This window comes from Cricetulus griseus (assembly GCF_003668045.3).
Source record: "Cricetulus griseus strain 17A/GY chromosome 1 unlocalized genomic scaffold, alternate assembly CriGri-PICRH-1.0 chr1_1, whole genome shotgun sequence".
Lineage (NCBI taxonomy): Eukaryota > Metazoa > Chordata > Mammalia > Rodentia > Cricetidae > Cricetulus > Cricetulus griseus.
The window spans coordinates 154,883,080-154,903,983 of record NW_023276807.1 but is presented as its reverse complement, the minus strand read 5'-3'; the positions used below and the strand labels follow the sequence as shown (position 1 = coordinate 154,903,983).

The following is a 20,904-nucleotide window of genomic DNA, read 5'->3' as shown; positions in this document are numbered from 1 at the left end:
CAATAGTCAGTCCAATAGCCTGGAAGAAACTAAATGCCAATAGGATTCCACTTGGGATTCTACCCCAGTTGAACCTTTAGCAGACATGAGCGTCTAGGTATACTCAGCTAGAAGACCTAGCTGAATCAGAGTTGGTTCCCAAAGAAACTGCAGGTTCATAAATGTGTATTATGTTAAGCTTTTGAAGGTTTTGTTTCTCAGCACTAGGTACCAGAATATGTCACATAACATGAAAAAAAAAACCCTATTTCTTTTTCTGTGAGATAGAGCCTCATGTATCTCTATCTGGCCTTGCTCTTCCTGCCCCACAGGATGACAGACCTGCTACACCCAATTTACGTGGTACTAGGGACCAGGACTTTGTGAAATTTAGGTATGCACTCTACCGACCAAACTACAGCCCCAGCCTCTCCACAAACAGATTTGAAATATCTTGCATCTTGTTTATGACATCATTCTTTTTTTTTTTTTTTAAAGTCAAGGACAGGAAATCAATTGAGTTGTCAGGACCTGCTACCTAGTCATTACTTCCAGTTTTAGGGACACAGACTACAATGGCTAATTTCCATTGTCACCTTGGCTGAATGTAGCATCAGTGTGGAAACATGCCTCTCAGGATATTTACAGACAGGTTGAACTGAGGAGAGAAGGCCTACCCTTAATGGGTGTGGCATCATCGTCATGGGTGATCTAAGCATCAATATTCTCTCCTTCCTAACTAGGATGCTATTTGACCCAATGCCTCAAGCTCCGCCATGACTTCTCCACCATGATGGACTGCACCCCTGAACTGTGAGCCAGAACAGACTCTTCCTCTCTTGAGCTGCTGTTATTAGGTACTGTGTTACCTCAATAAGAAAACATAATTTACAAATATCAAAGAGGTTATCAAGAAAGAAGCAGCAGATATCAGTAAAATGTGCTGAATTTTAACTTAGAATCTCCTTACTTAATTCAATATAGTAAAAAAGCAGGAAATTAGAATAATAATTTTTATGTATGGTCATCAGTGTAGGATTTCTGAAACACTATATTTTGCATTACTTTACATATTTTTTTTCCTGAAATTTTTTTGAAGTTGCACAGTTAGTTCATCAATTTATAAAACATACGATCCAAAAATCAAATTTGCAAAGCCATTGTTATGTTCAAACTGGTTAAATTGAAATTGCTTTTTGCCAGAAAAGGCCTGATTTAGAAAACTTAAGTATACTAATATGCATTTAAAGTATTGTATGAACTACTTTACAATGAATGGGTGTAGGATTTGTTTAGGCTTCCAATGGCACAAAGACAGATTGACCTCTGATGAGGAAGGAGAAGGGAAATTAACTAGACTCAGCTGGGAAAGTAAGCACATGGACGATTTTTTGAATTTGGTAATAAATAAGTTTCAGTGTTCTACTTTTCCACCTGTGTTGCTGTTTATGGTTTGGAAAGTGAGTCTCAGCTTGGCAGCAGTGGTGCATGCCTTTAATCCCAGCACCTGGGAGGCAGAGGCAGGTGGATGTCTGTGAGTTTGAGGCTAGCCTTTTCTACAGAGTGAATTCCAGGCCATCCAGGGCTGTTACACAAAGAAACCTAGTTTCAGAAAAAAAAAGGAAAAAAGAAAAGAAAAGAAAGTGAGCCTCAAATCTCTTTGACTTTTTGTTTTAGAGGTAAAAGAAAATGCCTAAAGACATGATATTAATTTTATTCATAAAAAGAAATGATTAATGCTGTTGGAATAAGAAGAGAGTGCCCAAACAATATACACATAAATCTCCCTCTTGTATAGTCATTAGGTAGGACCCTTAATGTGGACATGTGTAGTACAAGCCCCAATGTCATAGGTGCCTGTTACTTGTTTTTCATGTTCATCAATGTAAGGTTTATAGGCTGAATTCTGCAGGTGACAGTCATGGTGACAGGATCAAGGAGGTGGGTTATCTCAGGATGAACGTTTTAAAGGAAATGTTGCAGATGCTAGGGAGATTTCAATCTCAATAGTTCAAAATATTCAAAAAAAGCATTTTTATATTCCAGTGTCCAGATTTTTTTTATTCTCTGAAAGAATAAAATATTGCCCCTCAAGATAACATGGAAGAGAAAACTGGCTGACCCAATGGCCTATTGGAATGGGCTCCCAAGTGAAATTGTGAAATCCTGTTCTCTGGCTATCTCATCTGTCTGGTATGTTAGGGTAAAGATTGGAGAAGGGTACAGGAGAATGAAGATTACCTCAAACTCCATCCAATCCTAAAACTGTCTCATTTTCACAATGGAATTCTCACTGTTGGGTAACAGAAACAAAAACATGTCTTATCAAGGAGACATTTTACAAATAAGAATTATAATTCTTGGAAATTTTATTAGAATTGATGAATAAAAGACCTGTAATGCATTATTACCCTTAGTTGTAATCTTTTTTGTAAAATGATTTCTGTTTTTATGATGGGTGTACTTTTATTATTTGTAAATGTTATGTAGATAGCATAGTTCGTCAGGATCATCCACTCAGAGTGCTTTGCTAGCCTGTACATTCTTGGTAGGCAGGTACATACCTTTATTATTGTTTTCCTAAAAGCCAATTTAGTCCTGGAGCAAAGGCAAAGCTAAGTCCTGGAATTAGCTCTTGAGATTTCAATGGACCAGGCTGGTCAGAGGTACTCATCCTAAGTCTGTTTCTGTAATACTCTCTACCTGTCCTTACAAAATGTCCTTACTCAGCTTTGAGTCATTGCCATAACAAATTCCTCAATCTTCACTATTGGCTTTGTTGTTATGCCTAAGAGAACCTGTGTATTATGGTCAAGCATGGGCTTTCCCAGACAGAAAATATGCTTACATAGTCCATTAGCTGTAGGATCTTGAGCAGGTTACCCAGGCTCTTTATGGCTCCATGTTTTCATTAACTTGTCTCACTGCATAGGAGTTTTTTGAAGACAGAACAAAATGTAATGGGGTTTCTAATGAGTTTCACACAAATAAGTTGAGAACAATATCTACTATTGACTTACCCTTGCAGGCTCATATCCCCAAAAACATGTTTTAGTGAACAGGAGGCATTCCCTATAGGTTGAATGAAAATGTTAGGATTTATGTAAGAAATATGTTTGGTTATCATGGGTGACTTCTGTTAGATGATTTAATTTTTGACTTATGTCTAAGTCACTGTTATATTGCTGTGAAGAGACACCATGACCAAGGCAACCCTTATAAAATGAAAGCACTTAACTGGAGACTTGATGACAGTTTCAGAGGGTTATTAGCCTGCTATCATCATGGTGAGAACATGGTGGCACCCATGGTGCTGGAACAGTAGCTGAGAACTACATCCTAATCCACAGGCCATGAGAGAGATTGGGCTTGGCATGGGTTTTTGAAACCTCAAAGACCAACCTCAGTGATACACTTTCTACAACAAGGCCATACCTACTCCAACAAGCTCACACCTCTTACTCCTTCTCAAATATTACCATCCCCTCATGACTAAGCATTTAAATGTATGAGCCAATGAGGGCCATTCTTATTCAAACCACCATAACCTAGTATTTAGAGAGTTTCAATTCAATATAGCTTTTTAATCCTGAGAATCTCATACATATAATGTGTTTTGATCAAGTCCATCCTCTCTCTTCCAATTCCCTCCCATATTTCAACCATGGCTAACCCTCCCAATTTCACATATTCTCAGTCTTATTTCAACCCTTAGAGTCCAGATAGTACTAACTGTATGTGCCTGTGTGTATGCCCATATACTGGAGCATGATTAGCCCCCCTCCTGGGCCCCATCCCTGAAGAAAACCCGAGTCTCCCTCTCCCAGCAGCCATCAATTGTCAATAGCTCCTCAGCTGTGAGTAGGACTTCCTACCTCCCTCTTCCATTTTAGTCATAATTATTGTAATTATTATATTTTATTAAAAAGATGATACTTCTGTCTACACCCAGTCCTCTCCACCTTCAGGAAGATATGCGTAACTCCTGTAATATCATGTGTTTCCATGTGACGTCTTTAAAGTTAGTGCCTTATGTTTTTGTACGGAATGCATTCTCCTGTTCTGTCAGGTGACTCAGTCCTTTCCAGAGAGATATAATGACTGTATGTACTATGCACCGTGCCTTTATGAGGCCATGTAAAGACTGCTCCATGTGTTTTTCCATGACTATACTGTAAGAAGGTTTTGTTTTCAAGTTAGGGGTAGTTTACTTGTAGAAACTATTACTATTCATTAAGGTTGATGAGTGAAACAATTACAGGCCTACTGCATTTTAACATCTTAAAGAGCATTACAAACAGATGCTAAGTGAGCTGCTCATTTGTCTACTTGTTCTTGATCTATTTCCTGATCTGGCCTCCACTCATTCTGACCATGGAGTTCTCTGGGGAATGGGTCTGGTTAGATTTGGAGCAGGTATGTTGGGGAGATGGAGGATGGAATCCTGGGTATAACCTTGTTTGCTTGAATTAGAGGGAGAGCTTGGCATTGGGCATTGCAGTTCTGCTTTATCAGGGCCATCCCTCCCTTCATTGCTCCAGCTTCCTTTGGATAGCAAAGGCATGGAGCCACATCTTGGTACTGCACCAGTTGGCTCTTGTGCTTGGCACCTCACCCCTTCCTTCTGTTTCCCTGGCTTTACAGGAGCTGCAGCTTATTTCTGTTGGGAGTTTCTACATTTGTCACACAGACTCTACTTCAGTTGTTTGGTTTAAACATCTGTGAAGTATGTGAGACTTTTAGGTAGGTTATCTGCCATGGATACTGTTGTTCACATTAGGTTATTTAGAAATTTAAATAGGTAGGCAGAAACCTTTGCATTTTTAGTTATTTGTGGCAGGTACACAGTAGGCAATGCAGAAACTTCTTGGGGTTTCTTTCTCTGGATGCCTTGACTAATGCTTTATTTCTTGTCTTTGGGTGCTGTAGACAAAATTTATAAGGCTTCATCCTTTCCTTTTCAAGACTCTCGTTCCCTCTCTCTGTTACTGAAAATTTGTATAACTACACTCTTTAGTTGATGGATAAAATAGACAGAGGAAAGAGAATACAGAGTCTGCACTACACTCTTAGTTCAGACACTGGACTGTAATGGCAGACACTTCTGAGTTTTCTTTAATGGCAGAAAGGGGAGCTCTTACCAAAAAGAGATGGGAGTTTTGCTAATTTTATGTCATGGCTATGAGACATCTTTTCCTTTGTTCCCAATTTTCATTTTCTCTTTTACAAAGAGATCTATTAAAAGTATTGATTTACGTTACTAAATGTTATCAACTAACAATTGTTCAAGATGTTCTCTCTCTGTGTCTACTCTCTCTCTCTCTTTCTCTCTCTCTCTCTCTCTCTCTCTCTCTCTCTCTCTCTCTGTGTGTGTGTGTGTGTGTGTGTGTGTGTGTGTGTAAGTTATAATCAAACAAAATTCCAGAAGCAATGGCCAAGAAAGTCAGGTTCCTCTTAACTGTTCCTTGCTTTATATACTACCAGGGATGGATTGCCTGCACTCTCCGCTCCAGACAGTGCTAGATTGTTTCTTGTTCCTTTAAGCTCCTTTGAGAGGCATGGTCAGAGAACTTGGCAGTGATGACTCAGCCTGAGGAGGATTAATTAATTCCCTTCACTTAATACTGCTATTTTTGATAGAAGCAATGCTATTGGGAGATAAAAAGTCAGAGGATCACATGTATACTCAAGTTGTTCAAGTTCTATCAATAACTGAGGTACACACTCTTGGACTAAAGTGAAAGCCACAATTAAAACAGTACTCTCCCAAGTCTCGGTGATGGACATTTTCAGGCAGGATCTTTGTGACCCTCATATAAATTTATAGTTTTGAGATGAATGTCTTGAAAAGAAAACAAAGTTCTACTAACTCTGGCAAAGACTCCATGTTTCTTGGACATATTCTGCAAACATTCTTATGAAGATTATTTTTAAAAAAAACATGTTTAAAAATTACCATTTTCATGGCCAAATAAATGAGTCTAGTGTTAATGTCTATCTTTTAGTTTTGGTTAGTTGTTTTCTTTTTTCATTTGAGAAAACTGTAATTGTTGACAGTTACAGTTTTCTCAAAAAGAAATGGTCCCCACAGTCTGGTACATTTGAATGATTGGTCCCTAGCTGGTGGGGAGGCTTAGGTAATGTGATCTTGTTGGGGAAAAGGTGGCACTAGAGCTGGACTTCAGAGCTTATAGACTCACACCATTCTGAATTTATGCATAGCTTCCTAGACATGGTTTCATATATGAGCTCTCAGTTTGCTGCTCCAGTTCCCATGCCTGCCTGCTGTCACACTTCTCCATTGTGATAGTGACAGATTCTTATCACTCTGGAACTGTGACCCTAAATATACCTTGGTCATGGTGTTTAGCAATAGAAAAGTGACTATGACAGGAGCTTATCTGGGGAAGCTATCCAGAAGGCCAATTCTTCTTTAACTACTTTTAAAGACAGTAGTTTCTTGTATTTTAGCATTTATCATCTCAGGATGCTCTGATTCAGCAGATCTGAGTTGCAGATCAAAAACACACTTATGTGAAGTCTTCCTACATTAGATTGAAGGAGCTGGGCTGGGGATTTTAAACATATATAATTAAATATCCCATATAAAATATGACTTTTCTGATTAAGAGTTCATAAGGCTACCAAGATGTGGTGTTGGTGGGGATGAATACATGTCCTGAAGTCCATGGACAAAGGTGGGACTCAGAAGCTCTCACCAGAGCAGCATTAGGGATCACAAGTAGTAATATAAAAGGAGCAACAAAGAATGGAGTGGGGGAATTTTAATTACTGCCTTACCTGTCTGTGTTTTTATTAGGACCCCAGTCAGGGCAGTTTATGAAGAGCATGAATTTGTCTTCCCATAGATTTGGAGTTAGGATCAAGCTATTGACATCTTGATTCTTATGATTTCTACTTTCACAAAGACACCTTGAAGGTGGCCCCCTCTGTAGGAGGGCAGCACTGCTCCTCCCATGGCAGAAGAGGGAAGAGAGACAAATCCTTTGTATCATGACATTGATCCATTCCTGAGGACAAAGTTCTGAATATACAACACATGAGTTTTGAAGGAGACAAGACATCTAGACCTTAGCAAATGCCAATGTATAGAAGCAGAGGAGGCATGTAAGAGCATGATTTATCCATGCACCCAACACACTTTAGCTAGGTGTCAACTAATGAAGGACGATTTACCCATGCGCCCAACACATTTTAGCCCACACTAGAGGTGGCAGGAGTGATGAATTTCATATCAAAGGTTACCTGGCTACATAAAGACTTAATCAGCATAAGGGAACTACTGTTCTTTTGTAACAACCTTAGCAAATTAGTAAGGGGCAATGTAGCATAGGGAAAATGGTATTGACTGTGTATTCTCTAAGTGTCATTGAAACTATTTTAAAATTATTGTCCTAGAGAGTCAATGTGTTTCAAATACTTTTGTCCTCTAATTATTACCTTTAAAGATGAGCCCAGAATTAACAAATCCTTGGATAGATTTAAAAAAAAATGATCCGAGGCACATTAAACACAAAGGGGCCAGGGAGGTGGCTCATCAGACATCTACTGTGAAGCCTGATGTCTCCGGTTTGATATCCTTAGGACCCACATGGTAGAGGAGAGAACTGAGTCATGGATGCTATTCACTGACCTGCATACACATGCTATCATACACACACACACACACACACACACACACACACACACACACAGAGAGAGAGAGAGAGAGAGAGAGAGAGAGAGAGAGAGAGAGAGAGAGACACTCACACAAATAAGTAAATGTAATATAAAAATTAAAAAAAGCAAAGGCATGCAGTTAATGGTATCTCACTTATGCTCACAGCTGCCCGAGAATCTCTTTGATGTCTTCCAGTTGTATTGACAGAATGATCCCTTCCTTTGCCTCTGAACTATCCCATGAACATAAAATTGTCATTTTGAAAATAAAAACAAGTGACCAAGGAGAACGTTTATTGGTGATTTCAGTTACTACAGAAGAGGAGCTATTGGGCTCATATGTGGGGTTATCGAGTCATGGAAGAAATTTGAATTTTAGTCACACAGCACAATTTCCTCTGAATAATCTTGGAGTGTGAGCAAACAAGCCATAAATGTTTATCAGAGAAGTAAGTGTGTCTAGCTCCCCCATAGAAAATGACTTATCTTTTGACTTACATTTGGAAGTAACTGATTTGTTTCCTGCCCATCGTTCCCTTACTTGTTAGTCTGATACATTTCTGCTGACTATTGCTGTATGCTTCACTCTCACTGTGAGTTATTGCCCATCACCATTCATTTTTCATGTTCTGCATTTTGAGTTCTTTCCTGATCACAGATGCTTTTTTTAAAAAATCACATTTTTAAGCAAGAGAAAAATGAATGGGGAAGAAACAACTGGATTCTGAGAGGACTAATGACAGTTGTAGAACAGCGCTGAGCTGATGGCACATTGGAGTCACTCCTGAGATAGCATGTGATATTTGCTGTACAAATGGATGAAATGTGTAGATTCTTTTTGTTGTTGAACTTAAGTGATTCCCTGGCTGTATATTGATCCATACTCTCTCTTTTTGGAATTTACTCTTCAGATTCTTTGCCATTTTACTCATTTAGTGTTACAAAGTTATAAAATATTAGCCAGGCAGTGGTGGCACATGCCTTTAATCCCAGCATTTGGGAGGCAAAAGCAGGTGGATCTCTGTGAGTTCGAAGCCAGCCAGGTCTACAGAGTGAGTTCCAGGACAGCCAGGTAACACAGGGCAACCCTGTCCCGAAAAACAAAACAAAACAACCCCCCCCAAAAGAACCTCAAAATATTATAAAGCATTTATGCCCATACACAAAACATGTTTATATGTAGTTCAACAAAGGTTAAAATATCTTAAAACTTATGATTTACCATTATGTTATTCAAGTTGTAGAACTAATTTCATGTAAAAGAAAACTATTTAAATCCATAGGATCCTCATTAGAGATTTAGATATCACCTGCATTTTCTTAATTTAGAAAATATTATTCAAAGCAATAAATTTAATAATTTATTGTTTTTTTCCAGATAAATCAGCCAGTATGTTTATTTGCAAGAAATTCATTCTGGCTTTTTGATAGGAAAAACAATTTTTTAAATGGCCATTACTAAGCAGTAGCATTGCCAACAGATTTGGAGAAGAGCGTGGGGTCTGGGCAAGAAGTGTGGTCAGAACTCCCTGGAGTTCTGGGCATGCACTCCCACAGTTGACAGGTCTGGCCTAGACTGATAATCTAGCTTTTGGAGCTCAAGACAGTTATCTTGATGGAACTACAACTATGTCAGAGAGAATTTTACACATTTGCTTCTCCTTTACTACCTGGTCTTTGATCCAAAATCTGGGTCAAGTATATCATATGCTAGTGTGCAGTGTAACCCAACAGAATTGGAGAAAAGTAATTCCTGCATTATTAATCACTACAGTAGAAGGCAGGATTTTCCCTGAAAAATGTATAGTGAATTCTTCAAATGTGGGAATACGATCATGAGGACAAACATATAGTTTTCTTTCTTAAAATGATGGATTGTCATAGAGCACTGCAACAATACATATTACCTTGTTATAAATTTTTAAATACAATCTTTGTAGTATGAGTGATAACTTTGAATTAGTTTTGTGCCTTCTTTTAGCTGTGTGACCTTAAACAAATTAATTAACATCTTTCCTACTCAGAATGTATCTGTAAATTAGAAATACCAATATCATTTTTTGCAAAAATTGCTATAAAATGAGAGTGAAGTGTATGGAATGGTTACCCACAGAATACATGCTTGGTAAATGTTATTAGAATTGGTCACAGTTGTAATAGGGTCTAGTTCATTTAGCTACAGTTGTCTCCTGTCCCCTATATTGGACTCTGATAGGTCAGTGAAAGATGCAGTTCTCATTATCAGAAACTGGAGCCAACTGCAGTCCAGTTGATATTAGAATTAAAAGTCCACTTCTTTCACAATAATTTAAGATCTGGGGGCAGAAGCGATGGCTCAGAGGTTAAGAGCACTGGTTGCTCTTCCAGAGGACGTGGGTTCAATTCTCAGCACCCATGTGGCAGCTCACCACTGTCTGTAACTCCAGCCCCAGGAGTTCTGACACCTTCATGTAGATACATATACAGGTAAAATACCAGTACACATAAAATGAAACAAAATTTTCAAAAGATCTGTATAGCCTTCTCATGACAAAGGGGACATTTTTAGTGCACAGAAATATGAGGTACATATTGTTTTAATTACTTTTCCTGGGTGATGTAACCAATCCCTGACAAAGACGAGGTTTTCTTGGCTCACAGTTTGAGGGTATGGTCTTTTCTCATGGGGAAGGCATGCTAGCAGGAGCCTGAGGTAGCCGATCACAGTCAAATAGCAGATATCAATGGATGCTGCTTTTCCCTTTTATTTGGTCTTAATCTTCAGCCTAAGGAATGCTGATGTACTCTGTTAGGGCACATCTTCTGATTTCAACTAACCTCATCCTGAAACCCCCTCATAGATATGTTCAGAGATCTGTTTCCATTCTAATTTCCAGTCCTCTAAAGTTTGACAGTCACTACTAACCCTGAGACACATCCATTCTGTGCATGGAATATTTTTAATTGTTTAACTTTCAAACACACAAAATTTTAGTACAACATTTGGTTGTCTCACTTTTATGTATGAAGATTGACCAATGTGTCATGTGGTAATGGTCTAATACTTCTGTTAAACATTCCTGATGGTCACGTTTGTATAATGGTTGTATCCACTGGTGATCTTTTCTTTGCTAAAATTTTAATTTCCTCAGGTGTTACAAAATGATATTTTTTCTAAGGCTGTTATTCCTTAGTACATTTGTGGGTTGGAATTCTTTTATCTTTTACAGTTATTTGTCTATTATCAAATATAGGAAAGCCAGGATAAAGATTAAACAAAGGCTTAGTCAAGAGGGTCATAGGTATTCAGGTGTGTAGTGACACTGTCAGGAGAAGTCATGGGTATCCAGGGATATATACACACCATCATGAGTCACACATAGGTATCCAGGGGTACACTAATTAGATTACAAATGCAGTGACTTCATGCTTCTTTAAAAATATTATTATACAATCTGAGTCTTGATAAGACCTTAAATATTCTGAGGCCCTGGTAAGGGATTACCCATTTTGGTTAAAGTTATTTGTATTAGCTAAGAATACTAGCATAAATGTATTCTTTTATGACACCTTCCATACTGATCATGTAGATCACTAAACTTCAGGACAGCTGCTGATAAAGTGGAAAGATTCAGCATGCCTTAAGATTTGGCATGTCAGCTGTGCCTTTAGTTCAAGCACTTAAAAGGCAGAGGCAAGAGGATCTCTGAGTTTGAGGCCAGCATGGTCTATCTCATGAGTTCCAGGACAGCTAGGGCTACACAGAGAAACCCTGTCTCAGAAAATAAAAACAAAAATAGAAACCAAAACCAAAACCAAAGTGATCATCACCACCACCAACAAAGAGGAGTTGGGATGTCTCTGCAGTTAACAGCACTGGCTAGTCTTCCAGAAGACCTGGGTTTGATTCGCTGAATCCACATGGTATCTCCCAACTGTCAGTAATCCTAGTTACACCCTCTTCTGTCATTGGTAGATACCAAACAAACATGTACATACATTCAGACAACATGTCCTACACAATGATAAAAAAGAAATGGATGTCCCAACTATCGGGGCACCTTAGCAAGTATGGTATCCTAGGGAATTTCAGGGATTTATCAATTTCGATGCTAGGTAAACATGATTAAAGAACCTAAGAAGATATAAGATGTTGTAAATCTTATTTTAGCAGAAATAAGTGTTCCACAGCAATTCAATAGTTTTGTATAAGTTTGTGTTCAAGTACATTCTTCTTGGGTCAGGAAACAGCATGTAAACATTAGTAAACGAGGTAAAAATGATATGGAAACATTGCTAAATTATATAAGTTAAGCAAAAACAAAAACATATTCTGTAGCAGTACACTTTCATTTTCTTTTCTTTTTCTGTTTGGAGAGTCTTAATATATAGCTTTGGCTAGACTGGAGATCACTATGCAGGCCAGGCTGTCCTTGAACTCATAGAGATCTGTCTGTCTCTGCCTCAGGAGTACTATGCGTAAACATCTGCACCACCACACACAGTCCCATTAGTATATTTTCAAAATAAGAGTGGTATTGTTTGTTCAGTGAAATGAACTTTAACTTAACAATATGGAAGACTTCTCTGACTTCAAACTGATTATGAATATTTGGTTTTGTTTGAAGGCAAGAGTTTTGAATGGCTGGACTTACTTATGCATATAAAAACAAACTACCAAATGCCACTTTCCCAGTTTAATATGCTGATGTTGGTACCTGAGGACCAAGTGAAGCTTCTTATGGCTCACTCTGGATGGCTTCATTTCCTCCAAGGCAATGTGGAGATCTTTGATAATACCTGCACCACTGATGACATGACAGCAAGGAGTGTTTCACAGTTAAGGTCAAAGAAGCTGAGGAGACCATCACCAGGGTCAATGTGGCTTCTGATTCTAGTTAGGGATTCCTGCAGAACCATCTAGTGTAATTTGTCAATCTTAGCAGCTCCCCAGGAAAAACCTCCTTTGGCATGTTGGCTAAAAGCCTTTCCTGATATTTCTGTAGTTGGGTTTGGATCAGGTTTGCCTCTCATGTGCATGGCCAAAATCATTGCCCAACTAAGCCAGCAATGAATGAATATCACCCTTTCAAATTATTCTGAGTGAGCCTTTGTTTTTCTCTTTTCCTCTGGAGTTGAATCAAGTACATTGACGTGTCTCCTGGAATGCTAGTGTGTATCCATACACTAGGAAAAAAAACCCTAAGCTCTTACTCTGTTTCCTTCAGTTTTATTTTATTTTATGAATCTCTCAAAAAGGTGGCAATTCTAGTCTTTGGATGAGATGAAGTTGAACAGTCGTAGCATCAGGAAAGATTTCTCTCATGGTGGTTGGCCAAGTCTTTGATGCACACAGGACAACCTGCATGGTAAAGCATTCCAGCGCCTCTGGATACTTCTCCCTTCACCAAGGCTCCAGATCTTGGATTGCCAAACATCACAGGTGCTCCATCTTCCTAGAGAATACCAGCGTTTTCTTTCAGGTCAAGTTTTTCTTGGCAAGAAAACCATGTTGACAGCCCTTGGAGTTTCTAAAAGGGGCTCACAGAATAGGAATTCTTAGAAGAGTCACTTGGTTTTAGGGCTGTAAACTGTTTTATTTGGTGGAGTGTTGAAGGAAAATGATTTTAAGACCATGATTCCATCGGAGACAGAAGTTATTGATAATTTTGACTGATTTTTGTATTGGGAGGTAGGGCATTATAGTGACACATATTTGATCAATTCTTTGGTTCACAGGATAGGCGTTAAGCATCTCTAATGCTCTCATAGATCTTTGTCCTGTCTGGGGTGACTGGGAACCTACTGAGTTCGCTTTAAGGTGAGCTTTGGCTACTGGGGCAAAGTAATGTTGCAGGTATCAGTAGCTCTCTAATCAATAATAGTGAAATCCACTCTACCCTTAATGCTTTTAGAAGGAGATCATAGACAGTTGTTAGGTTCTCTGGATAGGTGCTACCACTTACTCACTGAAAATGAACTGATGAGTGGATCAACCTCGCACCCCTTCCTTTCTCCTTTCATATATCTCTCCCTCACTCCCTTTCTAGCCCCCTTCCTGCTTGTTTGGTCTTAATTTTAGATGTGTTGATGTTTTGCCTGCATGCATGTTTATGCACATGAATGCCTGGTACCCATAGAAGCCAGAAGAGATTGTCGAGGCTATGAGCCTCGATGCGGGTACTGGGAATTGAACCTAGGTCCTTTGGAAGAGCAGCAATTGCTCTTAACCACTGGTCCATCTCTACTCCTTTCCTGTTTAAGTCCTGCATCATCATCAATTGACCATACTAGTAGTTAACATTTTGTCAATTCTCTGTCAACCCTATTGTTGTTCTTATTTTACACCTAAGAAAAACAATGTACCATGATTCAATAACTTACCAAATCATCCCAGGAGTAGGCGGTGAGGTCATATTCCAATCCAAATATTCAGGCTGCTAATTGCTCTAAAAATACCTTGCCATGCATGCTACCATTCATTATCTAAGTAGCAAAGTGTTAGTATGTTTTTATATTAAAGTCTTTTTCCTCAAAACAGTTTTAAATAACAGCAAGAGAAAACCAATCTTTGTTCATTTTGGTAAGGGTCTCCCAGGGACCTCAGATTAAAATTTTGTGCCATAATATTTTCTTCCCCCAACCCCCAGAATGGTCTTCCTTGTTTATTGGTAGCTGCGGAGGCACTGGAAACAGACACTGGGAGTAATAGGTTTTGACTTCCAAAAACTATGATTGATTACAAATACATTCACACTGTTTGCCATGGGTATTTTTATACTATTGTATTTCTGCCATTCTAGATTCCTCTGTAAAATGCTTCACTTAAAGAAAGGCAGCTGTAGCATTTCTAGAGAGAACTCCGTGGTGTCTGCCTCTAGAGGGAGGGACTGTGAGACCTGTTTTATAAGCACAGATGTCTGCAACTGTCTAGGAGGAAACCCAAATATATCTTCACAACTCTTGAATTTTTATCATACTTTCCACAGCTGAGCCGACACAGTCTGGAATAAAGCCTTGTAAACAAGCGACATTCTCTGGAAACCCATCTGTCTCGTTGAGGCAGTGACAGTGTGCTTCAGTTTAGGGTCACTTTATTAAATTGAGTTAGCGCCCATGAATAAATAGCTTTTGGGGGAGACACAAAAACTTCCAACCCCTTGAACTTTCAAAATGAGCAAGTGCCAAAGCTGATAATGGCTCCCATGAGTTTCAGTGTAGCAGAACTCCCCTTTTGAAAATCGTGTCTGTCATGCCTGGTATTATGGCTGAAGGGGCACTTCTTTTGAAATTGAGTTTTTATAGTTGGGGGGCCATTAAACCAAAATGAGTTAAAAAGTCCAAACTAAAGTGTCAGTTTTGTCACATTCCTGCTTCAGTTGGATGTTTCCATGAAGTTTGCATCTTTACCTGGAGCCCCCCATTTCTGAGTTTCTTCCCAACACCAAGTTCAACACTTGGACTAAGTCAGCCTACAACATTTCCAATTTAAATGGACAGAGAGGTGACTGGAGATGGTCATCCTTCCAGCGAAGAGTCTTCTGTTGCAGAATTATACTGGTATAAAGGATGTAAGTTGTTTTGTCTTTTTGGTTTGAAGCTCTCTAAAATCTTCAGATCTAATTTAAAATAGAATCCAATATTCTTGTCCATGTAGAGGTTACTTTTACCCCAGATCCTCTCTAGATTAGTCTCCCTAATACCAGAGCACTGAGGCATACAAACACTCCTTCCTCGTCAACCCAGTTTGCTGGCTTAGCAACTTTTATGTGTTCTTTGTATTCATCAGTGTGGAGTTGTTTGTTGAAAGTGTGTGGAATTATGAGGAGGTGTTGGAAGTATGTGAAGGTGTGTGGAGGTGTTGGAAATATGTGGAGGTGTGTGGAGGTGTGTGGAGGTGTGTGGAGGTGTTGGAGGTGTTGGAGGTGTGTGGAGGTGTTGGAAGTATGTGAAGGTGTGTGGAGGTGTTGGAGGTGTGTGGAGGTATGTGGAGGTGTTGGAGGTGTTGGAGGTGTGTGGAGGTGTGTGGAGGTGTTGGAGGTGTGTGGAGGTATTGGAAGTATGTGGAGGTGTGTGGAGGTGTTGGAGGTGTGTGGAGGTGTTGGAGGTGTGTGGAGGTGTTGGAGGTGTGTGGAGGTGTGTGGAAGTGTTGAATGTGTGTGGAAGTGTGTGACGGTATGTAAAAATGTTGGAGGTGTGTGGAGGTGTTGGAGGTGTTGGAGGTGTGTGGAGGTGTTGGAGGTGTTGGAGGTGTTGGAGGTGTGTGGAAGTGTTGAATGTGTGTGGAAGTGTGTGACGGTATGTAAAAATGTTGGAGGTGTGTGGAGGTGTTGGAGGTGTTGGAGGTGTTGGAGGTGTGTGGAGGTGTGTGGAGGTGTATAGAGGTGTATGAAGGTGGTGGAGGTGTTGGAAGTTTGTGAAGGTGTGTGGAAGAGTGTGAAGCTGTATAAACATGTTGGAGGTGTGTGGAGGTGTTGGAGGTGTATGGATATGTTTAAGTATTGTAGGTGTGTGGAGGTGTGTGGAGGTGTTGGAGGTGTATGGATGTGTTTAAGTATTGTAGGTGTGTGCAAGTGTGTGGAGGTGTGTAGGAGTGTATGGAGGTGGTCGAGAAGTTGGAGGTTTGTGGAGATGTTGGAGGTGTGGGAGGTATTAGAGATGTGTGGAGGTGTTGGACGTATGTGGAGATGTTGTAGGTTTGTGGAGGTGTTGGAGGTGTGTGAAGGCGTTGGAGCGTGTGTAGGTGTTGCCGATGTGTGGAGGTGTTTAAGTGTTGTAGGTATTGGGGGATTGCGGAGGTGTTGGAGGAGTATGAGGTTGTGTTGGCATGTGAAAGTGTGGAGGTGTGTGAAGGCAGCTTGCTTGTGGGCTGGAACATGGGTTTGCCCATGTTTTGCCTGTTTCCCTAGTGCATAGTCATTTTTATGGCAAATAGTAGAGCTGTTAGATACAAACTGAGATGTGTGCCTTGACACTTCATCACATCACAGGTCCCTCTCTTGGTTTAGCTAATTATTGTAGTTCATGCAGACTTATAGGACATCTTGACATCAGATAATGTGATTCCCCATGCTATAGATTGCTGTGGTGGTTTGAAAGAAAATGGATCCCAAAGGTAATGGCACTATTAGGAAGTGTGGCTTTGTTGGAGGAAGTGTGTCACTGTGGGGGTGGGCTTTGAAGTCTCATATGTTCTCAAGCCACACCCAATATCTCAGAACATTTCCTGTTGCCTGCCTGTCATGATATATGACTCTCAGCTCCAGCACCATGTCTGTCTGCACACCACCATGACACACCATGATGATAATGGACTAAACCTCTGAAAATGTAAGCCACCCCAGTGAAATGTTTTTCCTTTGTAAGAGTTGCAGTGGTCATAGTGTCTCTTCACAGCAATAGAAACCCTAACTAAGACAATTGCTATTATGAAATAAAAAGATCATAGGTATTGACATGGATGTAGAGAAATTAGAATATGTATATCCATATTGTTGGTAGTGAAGTAAGATGTTACAACCAGTATGGGGAAGACTATGGGATATCTTCAAAATTAGAAATACCAGAAGACTTAGCAATCTTATCCCTGCATATATGTCTGAAAAATTGAAATTAGAGGTTCTGGTCAGATGGCTCAGTGGATAAAGGCACATGTTACCACACCTAGGGACCTGAATTTTATCCCCAAGTATGCATGTGTACACAATGCATGTGCAACTCACACACACGCACACACACACAGTAAGAAAGAAATGAAATTAGAACCCAGAAGAGATAACTGTACTTTCATGTTCGTTCTTATATTATTTATTATAAGCAAGATATGAAACTACCCCAGTATCAACTGGCACACAAATAGATAAGGATGTGAGGTGTGTACTTGCGACCATATATTGTTCAGTCTTAGCATCTTACCTTTTTAAAAAAATCCACAGTAAATCATTTTGGATATTCACTTTTGTAGTCCATGTGTGAACAAGGATTTATTCAAACTCAGTCCTCATGAAAGCATAGATGTGATGCTATTTCAAGACTTGATTGAGTTGCAGGACTTCTGGGAGTGATGGGAGGGAGTGGGTAGACTGACTCTCATTCTCATGTAACCCAGGCCTCTCTCCAACTTACTGTAGAGCTGAAAACAACTTGCCACTACCGCCCGCATTCAGAGATGACAGGCATGAGCCACCAAGCCTAGCTTGTTTCTCAATCTTGCTGTACCAGCTCATAGCTAGAGGTCTATTCTCAGCCTCTGACTTAATAACTTTCCTTGTGTGTCAATGGTGTAATGTTTTCTTCCATAGCTTTGTAGATATTTTGGTGGGAATTTGGTGTAAGAACTGTTAACGAAATGCCTTTGCTAAACTCCCCAATTATGATCCCCTCTGTCAGCTCTCTGTTGCTGTGTGTGGTATGTCAGATTGCATCATACTTCTTCACATGCTGCTCTCTATTGTTACACAGCATTACCTCCCAGTTCATTCTCTTCCATGCATTTTTGAAAAAGGAAAGAACTACTTTCTTGCTTCAATTTTTGAAAAAGTGATGAACTAGACTACATCAAATGTATCCTATCTGACTTCTATGCATACCAGAAGCTTCATGCTGACCATTTATAAACCACCAGGAAGGCCCATTGTCAACCCATACTGTTTCTCTGATACAGGATGAACTCTTTTTAAGGAAAGTAAATACATTGATGCAGGGCATCAATACTGGAAAGAGTATCAGGCATAACAGTAGCAGGAGAAATACCTGTCAAGGGTGAGTTTTTATAATCTGAAGAAGAGCCCTAGTTCCCAGCATGGAAGTATTAAAGGAATAACCAACAAAAGTTGGGGGGGGGATACGATTCTCTATGCACTTCTGATTGATGCTATGTTTTTGCCTGACTCTGTCTTTTCTGTGACAAAGTCAGTTCAATGTGCAATATGGAATTAGTACCAGCCCTATCTCCTTTCTCTACTGATGTAAGGACAACCAAAGACCTGACTCTCCATCATTATATGTCTCAGTGTCAATTCTAAGGCCATTCTTGGGTCTGGCTAATTAAAAATCCTATTAACTAACTATCCTCACTTGCCAGCAGGATTATAGTTGGGACCAATCTTGTACTCCCTATGCCATCATGCTTCAGAGCACATGTCTGCCTTTGTCTTTCTTGTGTGGGATCTAGTGGATGGATGCTGCTAGCTGATCTTATTAGTAAAGGTGGACTTTGGGTTGACTCCCACAGAACAGGGCATTTGTCATCCTTTTGAAATGAAAGTCCCCTGAAACTTGATGATTGTCTAACAACTCCTTGAAACTTCATTCTCTTGGTTGCCATGACAGCACTTTACACACTACTCAGTCATAGGATCATCTTTTCCATATCTCCTTCCTTAAACACTGGTGGTTTCTGGAGTTGGGGAGTGCTAATCACATACTTTCCCAGTGTGTGTTCTGAACTGGTAGAGAAATAGACAAAGGTGGCAGTTGGAGAGCAAAATGCCAGGTCTATGACAATGAAATTCTACCAAAGATTCAACTTGAGAATTCACTGCCTTTCTGGTATCAGGGGACTGGATGGGCTCTTCCACCCAGTATCATGTCCAGTGAAGCAGGACACTCCCCAGGTCTTTGATTGCAGGGTCCACCTTGCCTCTGTATGGCTGGGAGTTTTGTTTTCGCTTGTTTTATAGAAGATGTGTTTGTTCTATGCTCTAAGCCAACTTGTCTGAAGATGAACAGTGGCTGGAACCTGGGCCATCCTTGTGAAAACTTACCCTCCATTTTATAGATTTGAGAAATCACTAATCCTTCCTTGAAGAAGTCTCTGAACGTGTGTAACATATTCTCTGGGTTTGTGGATTGTCAGACATGCAGATAAATAAGTAATGTCCCTCCTTGTTATACAGAGTAAGGCAGCAGCTCCTTCCACATTCTGTGTGAGGGTTACTGCAGCCTAGTGCTGCATTTTTATACCTAAGTTCTAATATTTGGTCCCTCACAGCTTTCCCAGACATAAAATTCTCAACTTGGATTTTTATTCACAGGACATAAAATTTTGGAAAGAGATATGATCAGAAAAATTGATTCTATAAAATTTATTATTTTAATAATACATACAATTATAAAAATAACACAAATAAGGTAATATATACTTATGATCATTAACATACTGTTTTAAATGTGTGTATATAAAGTAGAATGGCTCAATGGTATCTATTAACATTTATGATAACCTACACTTACCTTTTTCTATGGTGAGAATACTTAAAAACATCTAGTTTTAGAAATTGTCAAGAACGCAATACATTATAATTGGCTACAATCACCATGTTGCACAATAGGCCTCTTGAACTTATTCCTGGAAATATACATTTTCAGTATTAGAACTTAGGAAGTGTATACTCTTTTTTTAAAAAAAGATTTATTTATTTAATATGTATGCAGTGTTCTGCCTGGATGTATACCTGAAGGCCAGAAGAGGGCACCAGATCTCATTACAGATGGTTGTGAGACACCATGTGGTAGCTGGGAATTGAACTCAGGTCATCTGAAAGATCAGCCAGTATTTTTAACCGATGAGCCATCTCTCCAGCCCCAGGAAGTGTGTACTTTTTAAAGTTGCACATGTATAAGAAGTGTAATAAAGATGATGTTTTTTCATTTCTCTTAAAATTATGCCATGCTTTCTCAGATGCCCTAAGCTTGGTTTGGGAGGGTTCTTCTGAAATGCGGGAATACTTCTGTTTCTGAGTAGGGTAACTGCTAGTCCTTCTCTGGCATTTAGTATTTCAGGGAAGTCTCAATTAAGTGTAAGGAGAATGCTTAATGGCCTCCATCTCCAAGCCTGGGTTAAGTGGTAGCCACTGAGCTTGCAGGGCTCTGCAAATCTGAATCTATCCATGCTTCTTCCCCTGCACTGGAAATGCCCGTCACCAACTGAGATGTGACAATCAGCATGCAACAAGGTAGAGAATTTCTCTGCACTGGGTCAATAGGGGTGGACAAAGAGGACTTCATGTCAGCTCAGGTCTGGCAGGCAGAACAATAGCTAGGGAATGAACCAACATTTAATGAGCTCCTCCTGTGTATAGAGAATGACTCAAGCCCAGTTGGGGGGGGGATGCAGAATGCACGATTCATATTTTCCCCTTCTTGACGTTTGCTTGTCTTCTGATTGAACAGTTGGTGGTCATTGTACCATTGTGTCAAGAATATATACTCAGATGTGGGCTAATGCTTTAACTGCTGGGGCATGTGCGTCATCTATTCAGTCTG

The 20,904-nt window shown here is 39.7% G+C and overlaps 1 long non-coding RNA gene across 25 annotated transcripts in view; it reads left to right on the top strand.

Moving 5' to 3' along the window:
* Positions 1 to 20,904, top strand: part of LOC103161306 — a 144,247-nt gene that overhangs the window by 23,853 nt on the left and 99,490 nt on the right. For 19 of the 25 annotated variants that reach the window (XR_004772397.1, XR_003479725.2, XR_003479721.2 and 16 more), the window contains 2 exons: positions 723 to 836; positions 2,026 to 2,172. This is a non-coding gene — a long non-coding RNA (uncharacterized LOC103161306). Of the gene's footprint in view, positions 1 to 311; positions 374 to 722; positions 837 to 2,025; positions 2,173 to 20,904 lie in introns of all 25 variants that reach the window. The other 6 variants (XR_003479724.2, XR_004772400.1, XR_004772404.1 and 3 more) reach the window with 2 other exon arrangements.